Genomic DNA, 16323 nt, shown 5'->3' on the forward strand with positions numbered 1-16323 from the left:
AATTTTTTTCTTTTTTTCTTTTTTTAAAATATTTTATTTAGTTTTAATCTATGTGCATTGGTGTGAAAGTGTCAGATCTTGGAGTTACAGACAGTTGTGAGCTGCCATGTGGGTGCTGGGAATTGAACCCAGGTCCTTTGGAAGAGCAGGTAGTGCTCTTAACCACTGAGCCATCTCTCCAGCCTCCCAAAATTTTTTTCTTATGAGCATGACTTTCATCTCTGAGATTTCACTAGAAAAGAAAAACCACAGGGCATCTCCACAGAGGATGAAGAAATATTCGACACAATTTGGCAGCATTTGGCAACCATTCTTGTGTGGGTGGAGGTGGGGTGTGTGCCGCTGTTCTTAAGTAGAGGTCAGAGGGCAGCTCTTGAGAGTCAGCTCTCTCCTGCCACCTTGTGGGACAAGTGCCTCTTCCAATACAGTGATTTCACTAGGCTCACATTAAAAAAAAAAAAAAAAGTCTGCGTATGTGTGTGTCTGCGTGAGCTTGTAGGCACCACATGCGTGCAGAAGCTCATGGAGGCCAGAAGAGGGTTTGAATCATCTAGAACTGAAGTTACAGCAGGGATGAGCTGCTGTGTGTGTCCTGGGAACCAAGGCCCAACCCTCTGCACGGCCAATAAGTACTTTGACCACTGAGACATCTCTCAGCACCCCCACAGCACGTCTGTCTTTTTCTTTTCTGTGTTTATGTGTTTTGCATATATGCCATGTACCATGTGCATGCAATGTGCAAAGAAACCAGAAGAGGGCATTGGATCCCCTGGGACTGAAGTTACAGGCTGTTGTAAGCCATCCTGTGTGTCCTGGAAATCAAATCCCAGCCCCCTGCGAGAACAGTTAGCGCTCTTAAACACTGAACCATTTCTTCAGCCCTCCCTACCATCTATTCTTGCTAAACAAGACAAAACAAAGACAAAAGCAAACTACTTGTGGTATAACCCATCACTTGGGAGACATGAAGTGACATGCAGGTTGACAGTTTGAAGCAAGCCTGGGCTACGTACCATGTTCTAGGACATCCTGGCTAGAGATGGTGATCTTGTCTCAAAACAAAATAATACTTCAGAACACTAAATAAGACAGGAATGTAATGGCTGGAGGCTCCCCTCACACAAATATATTAGTTTTTTAGATTTGTTTTTAAATTGTGTGTGTGTGTGTGTGTGTACACAAATGCCCACACACAGGTTTCTGTAGGTTTGTATATGTGAGTGTAGGTTCCCACAGAGTTCAGAATAGGGTACCAAATCCCCAGGAGCTGGAGTTACAGGTGGTTGTGAGCTTCCCAAGGTGTGCACTAGGAAATGAACTCAGACACGATGAAAGAGCAGCCAGTGCTCTCTCCTGCCTCATTAATATGTATCTTAAAACAACAATGATTTCTGATGGACACTGACTGTTGTTTTAAGTCAGGACCTCACTATATAGCCCTACTGGCCTGGAACTATATGTAGTCCAGGCTGGTCTTGAACTCACAGAACTTGTGCTTGCTTTTGCCACTTGAGTGCTGAGGTTAAAAGGGTATACCTCCCTCTCCCCACAATGCCTGGCCTTAAGTCATAGAATTGTAATAAAAAGAGTTAGAGTGAGCTCAGCCTCACAGATGAGGTTACTGGGGTGTCAATAACCCCAGGGTGACCCAGAATAAATACCAGAGCAGAACAGATGGACTTACAAGAAAACCCTGATAAACTCACTGGCTCATCATGTTGTGAGCCATCTGTTGTGAGACACTATTCCTGGAGAGAAGTGGGTAAGTGACTACTCACCCCACACCGAGAACCGAGGAGAGACCAAAGTACCAACGCTACCACCAAAGTCCAGTTTAGTGAACCAGCGAGTTTTATTGGGGTTACTTACAGGAGTGTGGGTGAGGGGGTTACTGACGGAAGCAGAAAAGATTCTTGAAGACAGCTACATCACCAAAGCCCACCCCGGCATGGGTGACACAAACGCTGGGAACCCAGGGCACACTACACAGCCTGCGGGCAGCTCAACAAGCTCGGGAATATATCTTCTTGGTGGCTCAGTTGGTCTGAGCCTCTTCTAGGCAGCTTGGCGGTTCGGGTTTCTGCTAGGCGGTCCCACTGATCTCTGCTTCTTCCAGGCTGCCTGATTTTGCCTTTCCCATCCAGCGAGCTTGGTCTGAGTCTCCTCTAAGTGTGAGAGTCTTGCAGCTTGGCTTGTCTGAGAGGGACTCTCAGCAGTCTTTTCTGGTTATACTCTGGGGAAACTAGCTAGGGCCCTGGTGAATCTGGTCAGTTTCAGGGACTTTTCCAGAAGCTATGTTGAGTTGTTTCCTTTCTGTCCTTAGAAGCTTTCTGCAGGATGGGAGGGTCTTAGTGTTAAAGGAAACTGCTACATACCACCATCTTTTAGTCCCCAAATGTAACAACAACAATAGCAAACCCTGGGCCTGGTATCATATGTCTGTAATCTTTGGAGGCAGAAGCCAGAAGAATCGCTACAAATTCAAGGCCAGCAGGGGTGGGGGGCTCAGGGGGGGCTATATAACAAGTACCAGGTTAACTAGGGCCATATGATAAGACCCTTTCTCAAAAAGCCAGGAAATAAAAAAGGAATAAAATATGAAGGCCAAGGGTGCAGTACTTGCCTAGTATAGAAGATTTGGGTTCTATCCCTAGTACAGCTGTGAGGGGTGGGGGGGTGGGGGAAGACCAGTGAGATGGCTCAGACAGTAACCAAAGTGTGACAAACTGACTTCAATAGGGCAGAAGGAGAGAACCGAGTCCCAAAAACTGTCTTCTGAACACCACAAATGAATCATTCTGCACGAGTGCCTCTATCCCCCAATAATAAAGTACAACAAAAAAATTGAAAAGCTAAAGGTAATTAAGCCCTCTAGTCCATATAATTAATATATACTAGCAAAAAAGGAAGACAGTTTAAAAAGTGAAAGCATACACAAAGATTAAAACAAGTGGGAAAATTAAACCATCACTGATTCTTTTTTTTTTTTTTTTTTTTTTGTTTTTCAAGACAGAGTTTCTCTGTGTAGCCTTGGCTGTCCTGGATTCACTTTGTAGACCAGACTGGCCTCGAACTCACAGCGATCCGCCTGCCTCTGCCTCCTGAGTGCTGGGACTAAAGGTGTGCGCCACCACGCCTGGCTCCCATCACTGATTCTTGTAGCACATACCTTTAATCTCAGCACTCAGGGCCTCAGGCAGGCAGATCTCCCAGTTGGAGGCCAGCCAGTGCTATATAGTAGGATCTTGTCTCAAAAAAAAAAAAAAAAAAAAAAAAAGAAAAAAAGAAAGAAAGAAAGAAAAGTATCTTTTTAAAAAAATGTCTTGAATATAACTGGGCATTTAGGAAGAAAACTGATCAACTTAAACAAAGTTAAAATTTTAATTTAGGTGGTCCAGTGTTCAGAAGGCAGGCAGGAGAATCTCTGTGAGTTCTAGGCCAGTGTGGTTTATGTAGGGAGTTACAGAGCAGGCAGGGCTACATACTGAGATCCTGCCTGAAAAAAAAATATATAAATAAATTAATTTTAAAAGATAACATGGGCCGCGTGGTGGTGGCACATGCCTTTAATCCCAGCACTCAGGAGGCAGGGGCAGGTGGATCCCTGTGAATTCAAGGCCAGCCTGGCCTACAAAGCTAGTCCAGGACAGCCAAGGCTACACAAAGAAAGCCTGTCTCAAAAACAAAACAAAACAAAACAACAACAATAAAAAGGTAGAGGGAAAAAAATTCAATATATAAAGTGATATGGGGTCAATTTCTTTAATATTTAAATGTTTATAACTAAAGGCCAAGATCCATTAGAAATCCTCTCTGGGACGTGACTCACTTGTCCATTAGAAATATTCCCAAGAACATGACTCACTTGTCCAGAGTAAGAGCTCTTCAAATGTCCTGTTCCAAAAAAGTTACTCAACCAAGCTCATTAATAAGCACCACCAATTAAACCAATGCTGAGATCCGGGAAGAGCCAAGTAAACAATTCGGTGGAAAACACTCCCTCGGTGAATCCTTACAAACACGGAGTGAGGGAAACAGCAGCAGTCTCCCACTGGCTTTTCCAGAAAAAAAGAAGAAAAAACCCACCACCAACAAAAGACCTTCCGCAGCCTCTTTAGTGATGCTAGCATAACTCAACGAATAAAGGCTGACACACTCGTACAGGGCAGCTAAGGGGGTGGGGTAGGGGTGTGTGGGGGGTGTGTGTGAATTCAGAACAAAGACATAAAGCCAATGTGAGTGAGCCAAGCACAAGGAGACAGAACAGACCCCAAGTCCCAAAAACACGAGAAGGGTTAAGCGGTTGAAAAAGCAAGCAGTCTCCATTCAGCGCGGAAAGAAAGAAAACAGACTGCCTCAAAGGGTGCGGAAAAGCGGTGGATAAAATTTGGCAACTCACGATAAAAATTGGAAATAGGAAACTTCATCAGTATCATAGGATCTGGCTATAAAAAAAAAATACAAAAAACTACGGTATAGAGAAGTTGTTAGACACATCAACGTCTAGAAAACATTTTGTAAAAAAAATTAATGCATCGATGCTTATTAAAAATCTATAGTAAGCTTCATACTTGGTAGCAAAACAAAACAAACTCCTTTTTGACATCAGGGTCAAGATAACAGTCGCTTTTATCTCTTCCTTTCAGTAGTAGTCTAACACACACACACACACACACACACACACACACACACACACACACACGGAGACACAAAGATCAAAAGGCGTCATTTGAACAGGAACAATTGCAGTTTGACCCCACCCCCACCCCCCACCTGAACAAACAATCTATTCCAGATGGTTTGCAAATCTAATTATGAAATACTGAAACAACAAAAACAGTTTCAGGAAAACAGACACTATCCCATGACTTTCAAATAGTGAAATGTTTCAGAAATGATATGTAGTAATATCAACTTTATAAGGAAAAAAAGTTCCATAAATCAGACTACAGTGAGAGCTGGACAGAGAATCAGGGATTAAGTGTTAGCCGAGCAAAACTGTGTCAGGAAGAGGAAAAGGAGGAAGGGTGGAAAGGGAGGGAGGGGGAGGGGGGAGAGAGGAAGGGAGGGTTTGCTTTGAATTGGGGAGTGGCGGTACAAGCCTGGAATTCCAAGCTTTGGGGTTTGAGACCAGTTCAAGCTCATCAAGACCAGCTGGAGCTACCTGTGAGCCCCCTCTAAAAATCCAAGAAGATTTACTTTGAAGGTTTCAAAGTAAATTTACTTTGATGCTTCGGGGTTGTGGTTGAGATCATAATGAAAGAGCTGGGGCGGGGGGGGGGGGGGGGGGGTGGGGTGGGGTGGGGGGGGCAGGGGGTGGGGGAACGACACAGTCTTCTCAAGGCTGGTGCCAAGGAGAAAAGAGGCCAAGTCTTAACATCCCCTATGAGGGCATGGCCATTGACACCCACTAGGGTGTACCTCTAAAAGTTGTCACCTGCCAATAAAGAGAGGGCTGGTGACAAGTCTCTAGCAAACAGGGCACTAGGGAATCAGTGAGTTAGGGTTAGCAGAGCCTGGGCCTGCAAGTGTCCCACATTCTCCTGAATTGGCCTTCAGCTGTGTGGAATCCTAGGCTGGATGTTCAGTGAAGGGTCCCAGATGCTGAAGGAACCTTTCACCACCCATGGCAACTCCAAAGAGACTCCCACACCCAGCTACATTTCTTGTTTCACTTTTTTAATTAATTTATTTTTCAAGAATAGTTTATTGAGTTTGCTGCAAGGCAACAGTGGGGTAGATAATAGCTAGAACACTGGTTATAATTCATATTTTTCTTTAAAAATTTATTTGGGGGACTGGAGAGATGGCTCAGAGGTTAAGAGCACTGCCTGCTCTTCCAGAGGTCCTGAATTTAATTCCCAGCGACCACATGGTGGCTCACAACCATCTGTAATGAGATCTGGTACCCTCTTCTGGCAGGCAGACACACAGGTAGGCAGGACATTGTAGACATAATAAATCTTAAAAATTTATATTTATTTATTTTGTACATGTGTGTATGTGGGGGTAAGCATATGCTATAGCTCATGTGTGGCAGTCAGAGGACAACCTAAGGAAATCAATTCTTTTTGTTGTTGTTGTTGTTGTTGGTTTTTTTTTTTGTTGTTGTTGTTGTTGTTTTGTTTTTTTTTTTTTGAGACTGGGTTTCTCTGTGTAGCCCTGGCTATCCTGGAACTCTCTTTGTAGACCAGGCTGGCCTACGAACTCACAGCGATCCTCCTGCCTCTGCCTCCTGAGTGCCGGGATTAAAGGTGTGCGCCACCAACACAGTTCTTTTCTTTTCACCAAGTGTTCTGGTGTCAAACTTGGCTTATCACCAAACACCATTATCTGTTGCTCCATCTTGCTGCCCCCTAGTGTTTTTTCCCATTAATTAATTTCTTTACTTTACATCCTGGTTGGACGATTCCCTCCCTCCTTTTCCCCTAGTACCTGCCTCTGCCCACCTCCCCACCTGGCATTCCTCCTCCTTTTCTTCTCAGAGAAGGAAAGATGCCCCATGGGCATCAACCTGCCTTGGAGTATCAAGTAGGACTGGGCCATCTTCTTCTATTGAGGCTAGACAGGGCTGTCCAGTTAGGGGAAAGGGATCCAAAGGCAGGAAACAGAGTCAGAGACAGTCTCTGATCCTTCTGTTAGAGTCCCACCTGAGGACCAAGCTGTACATCTGTGTATGGTGGGGGTTGGGAGAGAGCTAGACCCATCCCATGGATGCTCTCTGGTTGGTGGGTCAGTCTCTCTCAGCCCCTATGGGTAGAGGTTAGTTGATTTAGTTGGTTTTCTTGTTGTGTCCTTGACTTCCCTGGCTCTCTCAATCCTTCCTCTCCCTCTCCCGTAAGGATTCCCCAAGCTCAGCATAATATTTGGCTGTGGGTTTTGGCATCTGTTTTCATCAGCTCCTGGGTGAAGCCACTTGGATGACTGTTATACTAGGCTCCTGTCTGCAAGTATTATTACTCATGTCAGTGGGGGAGCGCTCTCTCTCTCTCTCTCTCTCTCTCTCTCTCTCTCTCTCTCTCTCTCATGGCATGCGACTCAAGTTCAGCCAATCATTGGCTGGCTGGGCCCAAGGTTTTGTGCATGGGTTGGTGTCCCCTTCCCTCCACTGGAAGTCCTGCCTGGCTACAGGAGGCTTTCGGCTCTTTATCCCCCCCCACACACTACTCCCTGCTGCTAGGAGTCTCAGCTAAGGTCGCCCTTAGATTTCTGGGAGCCTCTCTGTCCAAGATGCTCCCCATATCAATTTCAGCTCTTTTTCCCAGCCCTCGCCCCCTCACCTCCTTTACCCACACCTGATTCCCACCCCAGTGTTCCCCTCCCCACCCCCTCTCCCCCAGTTCCCTCCCTCTGTCTATTTCAGATGTCTATTTTATTTCCCCTTCCGAGTGAGGTTTAAGCATCTTCCTTCGGTTCCTCTGTGTTATTTGGTTCTTCCGGTCTGTGGATGGTAGGGATGGCTACCCTGTACTTTAAGGTTACTATCCACTTATAAGTGAGTAGAAACCATGGTGTCTTTCTGGGGTTGGGTTACCTCACTCGGGATGATATTTTCTAGTTCCATCCATTTGCCTGTGCGTTTCATAATGTCCTTGTATTCCATTGTGTAAATGTACCACATTTTCTTTATCCATTCTTTGGCTGAGGGACATCTAGGTTGTTTCCAGTTTCTGGCCATTATGAATAGAGCTGCTATGAACATAGTTGAGTAAGTGTCCTTGTGGCATGGTGCATTGTCTTGGGTATATGCCTAGGAGTAGTGTAGTTGGGTCTTGAATAGTGTTCTACCTGCATATACTCCTGCAAGCCACAAGAGGGCACCAGACCTCATTATAGATGGTTGTGAGCCGGTGTGTGGTTTCTGGGAGTTGAACTCAGGACCTTTGGAGGAGCAGCCAGTGCTCTTAACCTCTGAGCCATCTCTCCAGCCCCCCGGCCTCCATTTTCTGAGAAACCTCCAGACTGATTTCCAAAGTGGCTGTATAAGTTTGCACTCCCATCAGCAGCGGAGGAGTGTTTCCCTTGTTCCACGTCCTCAACAGTATGTGCTGTCACTTGAGTTTTTTTTATCTCAGCTTTTCTGATGAGTATAAGATAGAATCTCAGAGTTCGTTTTGATTTGCATTTTTCTGATGACTAATAACGTTGAGCATTTAAGTGCATCTCAGGCATTAAAGATTCTTCTGGTTGGCTAGTGGTGGCACATGCCTTTAATCCCAGCACTCGGGAGATAGAGGCAGGTGGATCCCCTGTGAGTTCGAGGCCAGCCTGGTCTACAAAGTAAGTCCAGGTCAGGCAAAGCTACACAGAGGAACCCCGTCTAAATAAATAAATATTCTTCTGTTTAGAATTCCGTGTTTAGTTCTGTACCCCATTTTTTAATTGGGTTATTTGGTTTGTTGGCATTAATTTTCTTGAGTTCTTTATATATTTTGGATATTAGCCCTCTGTCAGATGTAGGGTTGGTGAAGATCTTTTCCCAGTCTGTAGGTTGCTGTTTTGTCCTATTGACAGTGACCTTTGCTATGCAGAAGCTTTTCAGTTTCATGAGGTCTCATTTATTGTTTATCTTAGAGCCTGAGCTGTTGGTGCTTTGTTCAGGAAGTTGTCTCCTGTGCCGATGAGTTCAATGCTCTTCCACACTCTCTCGTCTATTAGATTTAGTGCATACAGTTTTATATTGAGGTCTTTGATCTACTTGGACTTAAGTTTTGTGCAGTGTAATAAATATGATCTATTTGCATTCTTCTACATGCACACATCCAGTTAGACCAGCACCATTTATTGAAGATGCTTTCTCTTTTCTATTGTAGGTTTTTGGCTTCTTTGTCAAAAAGCAAGTGTCCGTAGGTGTGTGGGTTTATTTCTGGATCTTTGATTCAATTCCATTAATCAACTTGTCTGTTTTTATGCCAATAACATGCGATTTTTATTACTGTTGCTTTGTAGTACAGCTTGAATCAGGGATGGTGATATCTCTACAAGTTCTTTTATTGTACAGGGTTATTTTAGCTTTCCTGGTTTTTTTTTTTTTTCCATATGAAGTTGAGACTTGCCCTTTCTGGGTCTGTAAAGAGTTGTGTTGGCATTTTGATAGGAATTGCATTGAATCTGTACATTGCCTTTGGTAAGATGGCCATTTTTACTATGTTAATCCTGCCTGGGAGATCTTTCCATCTTCTGATATCTTCTTCAATTTCTTTCTTCAGAGACTTGAAGTTCATGTCATACAGGTCTTTCACTTGCTTGGTTAGAGTTACACCAAGACATTTTCATTATTTGTGGCCATTGTGAAGGATGTTGTTTCCCTAATTTTTTTCTCAGCCCATTTATAATTTTTTTTGTTTGTTTGGTTGTTTTTTGGTTAGTCTTTCAAGACAGGGTCTCTCTGTGTAGCCTTGGCTGTCCTGGACTCGCATTGTAGACCATGCTGGCCTCGAACTCACAGGGATCCACCTGCCTCTGCCTCCCAAGTGCTGGGATTAAAGGCGTGCATCACCACCACAAGGCACATTTATCATTTGTATAAAGGAGGGCTACTGCTTTTTAAAAGATAATTTTGTATCCAGACACTTTGCTGACAGTGTTTATCAGCAGTAGGAGTTCCTTGGTAGAATTTTTTGGGTCACTTATGTATACTATCATATCATGTGCAAATAATGATATTTTTACTTTCTCCTTTCCATTGTTTATCCCTTTGCTTTCCTTTAGTTGCTTTATTGCTCTAGCTAGAATTTCAAGTACTATGTTAAATAGATGTGGAGAGAGGGGCCAGGGGTCAGACAAATCCCTGACTTTATGGAATTGTTTTAAGTTTCTGTCCATCTAATTTGATTTTTGTTTGTTTGTTTGTTTCTTTTGGTTTTTCAGACAGGGTTTCTCTGTGTAGCCTTAGCTGTCCTAGACTCACTTTGTAGACCAGGCTGGCCTCAAACTCACAGCAATCCACTGGCCTCTGCCTCCTGAGTGCTGGGATTAAAGGCGTGCACGACCACGCCCGGCTTAATTTGATTTTTGCTATAGACTTGTTGTATATTACCTTTATTGTATGCTCCTTATATCCCTCATCTCTCCAAGATTTTTAACATGAAGGGGTGTTAGATTTTTGTCAAAGGCTTTTTCAGCATCTAATGAGATGATCATGTGGGTCCTGGGAATCGAACCTGAGTCCTCTGAAAGAGCAGTCAGTGAGTGCTCTTAACCGCTGAGCCATCTCCCCAGCCCCAAAATTTTGATATATTTAACCATCCCTGCTTCCCTGGGATGAAGCCTACTTAATCATGGTGGATGGTGTTTTTGGTGTGTTCTTGGGTTCGGTTTTCAAGTATTTTACTGAGTATTTTTGCATCAATGTTCATGAATGAAATTGGTCTGGAATTCTCTTTCTTTGTTGAGTCTTTGTGTGGTTGAAGTATCAAGGTGAATAGTTTGAGGAGTATTGGTATTATCTCTTCTTCGAAAGTCTAGTAGACTCCCGGGAGCACGGTTCACAGATCCCTGGGCTATGCCGGAGTTCACTGGGAGGGGATGCAATGCAAATTCCAGCTGCCCCGGGAACTGCAGGCTTGGTTTTGGACCAGCCTGGGTGCCATAACCAAGAGTGTGATCTGTCTACACCTCCCAGGAGCTGAGGGGTGTGTGTGAGTGCGTGAGAGACTAATAGGCTCAGTGCGTGCTTAGTCTCCAGTTGATGGGAGGGAAAGAATAGCTCCCTCCATCAGCTTGTGGATTAGGCTGTAGCTACTTCTTGAGCACCTGGCCTGCCCGTGCACTGCAATAGACTGCACCAACGTACCCAGGTTTGAGCTTGCTACCAGGTGTGGCTGGCATACAGGACAATGCCATCTAGAACCTCCAGGTACCAAGACCAAAGGGTTTTTTTCTTGCCTCTTGAATTAAACTTGTTTTGCCGGTACATGTGTAGCATGCGCATGCAGTGCCCATGGCATCCAGATGAAGGCGCCAGATCCCATGGACCTCGAGTTGAGCTGCCATGTGAGTGGCGTGAGTTGAACCAAAGAGCAACCACTCTTAACCACTGAGCCATCTCCCCAGCCCCTGGAGTCAAACTTACCTTTAACTCTGATCAATAGTCTTGTTTTCTTTGGGGGGAAAAAGTCTGGTAGAATTCTGTGCTAAAACCATCTGGCCCAGGGCTCCCCCCCCCCATGGGGGAGTCTTTTAATGCCTGCTTCTATTTCCTTGGCGGTTATAAGACTACTTAATTTATTTACCTGATCTTGATTTCATTTTGGTATCTATCAAGAACAATAATCCATTTCCTTTAGGTTTTTCCAATTTTGTGAAGTACAGGCTTTTGAAATAAGACCTAATGATTCTTTAGGTTTCCTCATGTCTATTGTTGTTGTTTTGTTTGTTGTTGTTGTTTTTCAAGACAGGATTTCTCAGTGTAGCCTTGGATGTCCTGTACTAACTTTGTAGACTAGCCTGGCCTCGAACTTAGTGATCCACCTGCCTCTGCCTCCCAAGTGCTGGGATTAAAGGCGTGCGCCACCACCGCTCAGCCTCAGTGTCTATTGTTATGTCCCCTTTTTCACTTCTGATCTGGATAGTGCCTCTCTGCCTTTTAGTTAGTTTGGCTAAGGGTTTGCCTATACTATTGATTGTCTCAAAGAACAGCTCTTGGTTTTGTTGATTCTTTGCTTTGTTCTCTTTGTTTCTAATTTACAGATTTCAGCCCTGGGTTTGCTTATTTCCTGCCATCTACTCCCCTTGGGTGTGATTGTATTTTGTGGAATAGTCTGAGGAGTACTGATATTAGCTCCTTTTTGAAAGTCTGGTAGAATTCTGTGCTAAAACCAGTGTGATTGCTTCTTTTTGTCCTAGAGCTTTCAGGTGTGCTTTTAAATTGCTACTGTAAGAACTCTTCAAGTTCTTTATGAAGGCGCTTAGTGCTATGAACTTTGCTTTGTGTACCATAAGTTTGGGTATGTTGTGCCTTCATTTTCATTGAGTTCTAGAAGGTCTATACTTTCTTTATTTCTTCCTTGATCCATTGAGTAGAGAGTTGTTCAGTTTCCATGGTTTTTTAGGCTTTCTGTTGTTTCCGTTGTTGTTGAGGTTCAGCTTTAATCCAGGGTGGTGTGATAAGGTGCAGGGGTGATTTCAGTTTTCTTGTATCTGTTGAGACTTGCTTTGTGTCTGAGTATATGGTCAATTCTGGAGACGTTTCTGTGAGGTAATGTAAAGGTCTTTTTGTGTGTGTTTGTGTGAAATGCTCTGTAAATATGGTAGGTCCAGTTGATTCATAACATCTGTTAGTTTCATCATTACTGTTTAGTTTCCATCTGGGTGACCTGTCCATTGGTGAGGGTAGGGTGTTGAAGTCTCCTACTATTAACGTGTGTGGTTCAATGTATGACTTAAGCTTTAGTAATGTTTCTTTTACAAATGTGGAGTGGGTGGGAGGCAGAGGCAGGTGGATCTCTGTATGTTCAAGGCTAGCCTGGTATACAAAGTGAGTCCAGGACAACCAAGATTATACAAAGAAACCCTGTCTCAAAAAACCAAAACCAAACCAAACAAAAACAAAAACAAATATGGGGTGGATGCCTTTGCATTTGGGGCATAGATATTCAGAATTAGTATCTTGGTTGATTATTCTTCCTCATCTCTTTTGATTAATTCTGGTTGAAAGTCTATTTTGTTAGATATTAGAATAGCTATGCCAGCTTTTTTCTTGGGCCCTTTTGTTTGGAAAAAACTTTTTCCAGCCCTTTACTCTGAGGTAACATCTAAATTTGTTGCTGAGGTGTGTTTCTTGTATGCAGCAGAATGATGGATCCTGTTTTTAACTTAAAAGTATATTTAGCTGGGCAGTGGTGGCACACACACCTTTAACTCCAGCATTCGGAAGTTCAAGGCAGATAAATCTCTGAGTTCAAAGCCAGTCTGGTTTACGTAGGGAGTTCCAGACGAGCCAGGGCTACACATCCTTTTTTTTTTTTTTTTTTTTGTCTCAAAACGAAAAATGAAAAGCAAAAAATAAAATCAATATATTTACATTTTTAAGTCAGAGGATAACTTACAGGAATTGGTTCTCTCCTTTCTTATGAGGGTCATGGAAATCAAACCGAGGCCGTTAACCTTTACCCACTGAACTATGGGCCTTTAATTTGTATTTTTCAAGACAAGTTAGGACAGGGGGTGGCTCCAAGCACTCTATAGTCCCAACTACTACAGAGGCTGAAGCAGGAGAAAAACTTGTCCTTGGGAGTTCCAGGCCCACTTTAGCAACATGACAAGGCCTCATCTCCAAAATAAGTAAACTAATAAAAACAAAGGGGCTAGGGTGTGTCTCTGAATGCTTGCCCGGCATGTCAAAGACACTGGATTCGATCTCTGGCATAGCAGGGAGAGAGAGAGAGAGAGAGAGAGAGAGAGAGAGAGAGAGAGAGAGAGAGAGAGAGAGACAGACAGACAGACAGACAGACAGACAGACAGACAGGAGGATTGAGAAAAAGGAATAATGGGAGGGAGAGAGACTAGCTTGGGCGTTCACTAGCCATCTCAGGACAAGGGAAGCTGACACGGGAGGAGCTGGAGTTCAAAGCCAGTCTCAGTGACAGAGAATTTGTCTCAGAAACAAACAAGAGGATAAACAGCATCCCTCCATAAGCTGGGCATGGTGGTCCACACCTATAACCCCAGCCCTTGGCAGGCTGGGGTGGCAGGTATGGTGAGCTTGAAGCTAGTTTGGCTAGATAAGTGAGTTTAAGCCTGGGCTACTACATAGATTCTAAAAACCAAACCAAAGGGAAAGAAAGAAGCAAAGCAAGAGGAGAGAAGGGAAGGGAGGGAACACTGGGATGCTGGGGCGGGTAGTTCAGTGGTGGGTTCAGTCAGCGTGTATGAAGCATAGTGTTTGATTCCCAGAGTTGCATCCGTGCTTATTCAGTTATCAGAAGAAGCAGATGCTGCAACTGTGGGAGGGAGCTCCAGCTGTCTCTAAATCTGTCTACTACTCCCCTGTTGGAGCTTGAGAGCCATGAGGCAGGAAGTGGGGAAGGAAAGAATGTGACACTGCACAAGGACTCCAGGGCTGGCTGGAACACCCTGTGCAGACTGGCTCGCAGAAGGATGCACTGAGTCTGGCATCCGCTCCTGTTGCCATGGGTGACACAGGTTTCCTTCTGGAGCTGGGATGCCCTTCCGTGGGACACTGGCAGGCCCAGGCTCTGCCGACGGTAATAAGCTGATCCCACAGATTTAGCAGCAGGGAAGGGGAACCCCGGATGACATTTCTTCGTGTCTGCTATGGCAGGAGGGTCTCCAGTGCTCATCCTAATCAAGGACAGAGGCTGGAAAACAGGAAATGGCAGGTAGCCTAGCTACACTGACATTCTTCATTTGACAAGGAGCAAACCCAGAGAGATGTCCTTGTACAGTAATGAGCTTTGTAGTGTCAGGTGTGTGTGTGTGGGGGAGGGGATTGGGGTGTCTGCTCTAGGAGTGTGGCATGTGTCTGAGTGCATCAGCCAGCCCATGTAGATTGCTTCTTTGAGTAAGCCAGATCTGACTGCATGATTCTACAGTGTGTGAAGGGGCAGGGGGCCCTCACCAGGGTGCCCTGCTGCAGCCATGTTTGCTAAATACTTCCCAACTGGAGGCTCCTTTAGCTAATGGAAAAATGCAAGGCTATGTTTTCTTTTCTTTCCTTTTTTTTTTTTTTTTTTTTTTTTTTTGGTTTCTCTGTGTAGCCCTGGCTGTCCTGGAGCTCACTCTGTAGACCAGGGTGGCCTTGGTCATAGAGATCTGCCTGCCTCTGCCTCCCAAGTGCTGGGGATTAAAGGTATGAGCCACAGCCAGGTGTGGTGGTTCACGCCTTTAATCCCAGCACTTGGGAGGCAGAGGCAGGTGGAACGCCATGAGTTCAAGGCCAGCCTAGTCTATAAAGCGAGTCCAGGATAGTCAAGTCTACACAGAGAAGCCTTGTCTCAATCAATCAATCAATCAGTCTACCTATCTTATTATGTATACAGTGCTCTGTCTGCTTGTACCCTTGCAGGCCAGAAGAGGCCATCAGATCACATTGTAGATGGTTGTGAGCCACCATGTGGTTGCTGGGAATTGAACTCAGGACCTTTGGAAGAACAGACAGTGCTCTTAGTCACTGAGCCATTTCTCTAGCCCAATGGAGCTTTTTCTAAGGGAAGCCTTTTATAGACTAGGAAAGATCCCACACTCTCCTGATGTGTTTGCTCCCAATTGCTGTGAGGGGGTCGCTCTGGTTTTTTAAGTTCCAGGTCTGGGAGACAGCAGAAAAGCGGGTACTTTCCTCTGCTCCAGAGGCCAGAGTCGGCGTGACACTGTTTCTTTCGTGACTCTTGCTGGATATACCCACATGACCTCACCGTCCTGGCTTCCGTCGGTTCCTGGGCCCCCATCAGCCCAGGAACACACATCTTTTGTCTCTCTGTCTTAGAGCTGATGCTACAATTCTGCAAGTGCTTTGCTGGTTCTCCACCACCTGTTTCCCCGGCCCCTGCTTTAACTGTCTAATCCTTGTCTTTGGCTGCAAGACTCGGAGGGCAGGCCACTGGGTTCAGACATTTGGATATGATTCTGTCGTTCAACCTAGGCTAGGCTGTCCACAAATTCCCAGCCTTAGCCCTCCTGCAAACCTTCCATTGGAGAAACGCCTCTCCAAAGTTGGGGTCCTTTGATGTCTCTGAGGGTCTTCGCTTGCTCTGTTACCTCCCACCTTCAGACAGGTGGAGCAGCACCTGGCTTCTCTGGACCCCTAGGAAAGTCCCTATCAGGTGGCGGGGCTTCCCAGTCCAGCCTGTCCTTGGCACTTACAAACAGCAGCTGTTTGGGGCCAGGCCCATATCTGGAGAACCTTTTCATTCTTTAGACGGGAGGTGTGGGAACGGCTCTAGGGCCCATCCTGGGTTGCAGTGGGGACAACTGTAGGTCAGATTAGGCCATGATGAAATCTGGATGCTTCAGCCATGGCCAGACAAGCATCCTGGGTACCCCAACCCCCCACCCCCTGCTCACTGCTCCCCACACAGGCTTACAAGTTCTCAGGCTGTCCCTATAACTGAAATGACACTGGCCAGTTTCCTCCCTGGCCCCCCAAATGACCAGGGCCTCAGCATGGTGCATTGGTTGGGCTCAAGCAATCCTCCCGTGAGCCTCCTGAGGAGCTGAGACTATAGACATGCTGCCATCTTAGGGCTCCTGTGGTTCTGGTGTAGACTTCCTGGGATCTTCAGATCGTCCTGCAGCTGCTCCCCCTACGGGGCCCCCTCCCCCCCTGCTCCCAACTGTACAAGCCCCATCTAAGAAACAGCAGCT

Source organism: Acomys minous (genome assembly GCF_964271855.1).
Source record: "Acomys minous genome assembly, chromosome: 13".
NCBI lineage: Eukaryota > Metazoa > Chordata > Mammalia > Rodentia > Muridae > Acomys > Acomys minous.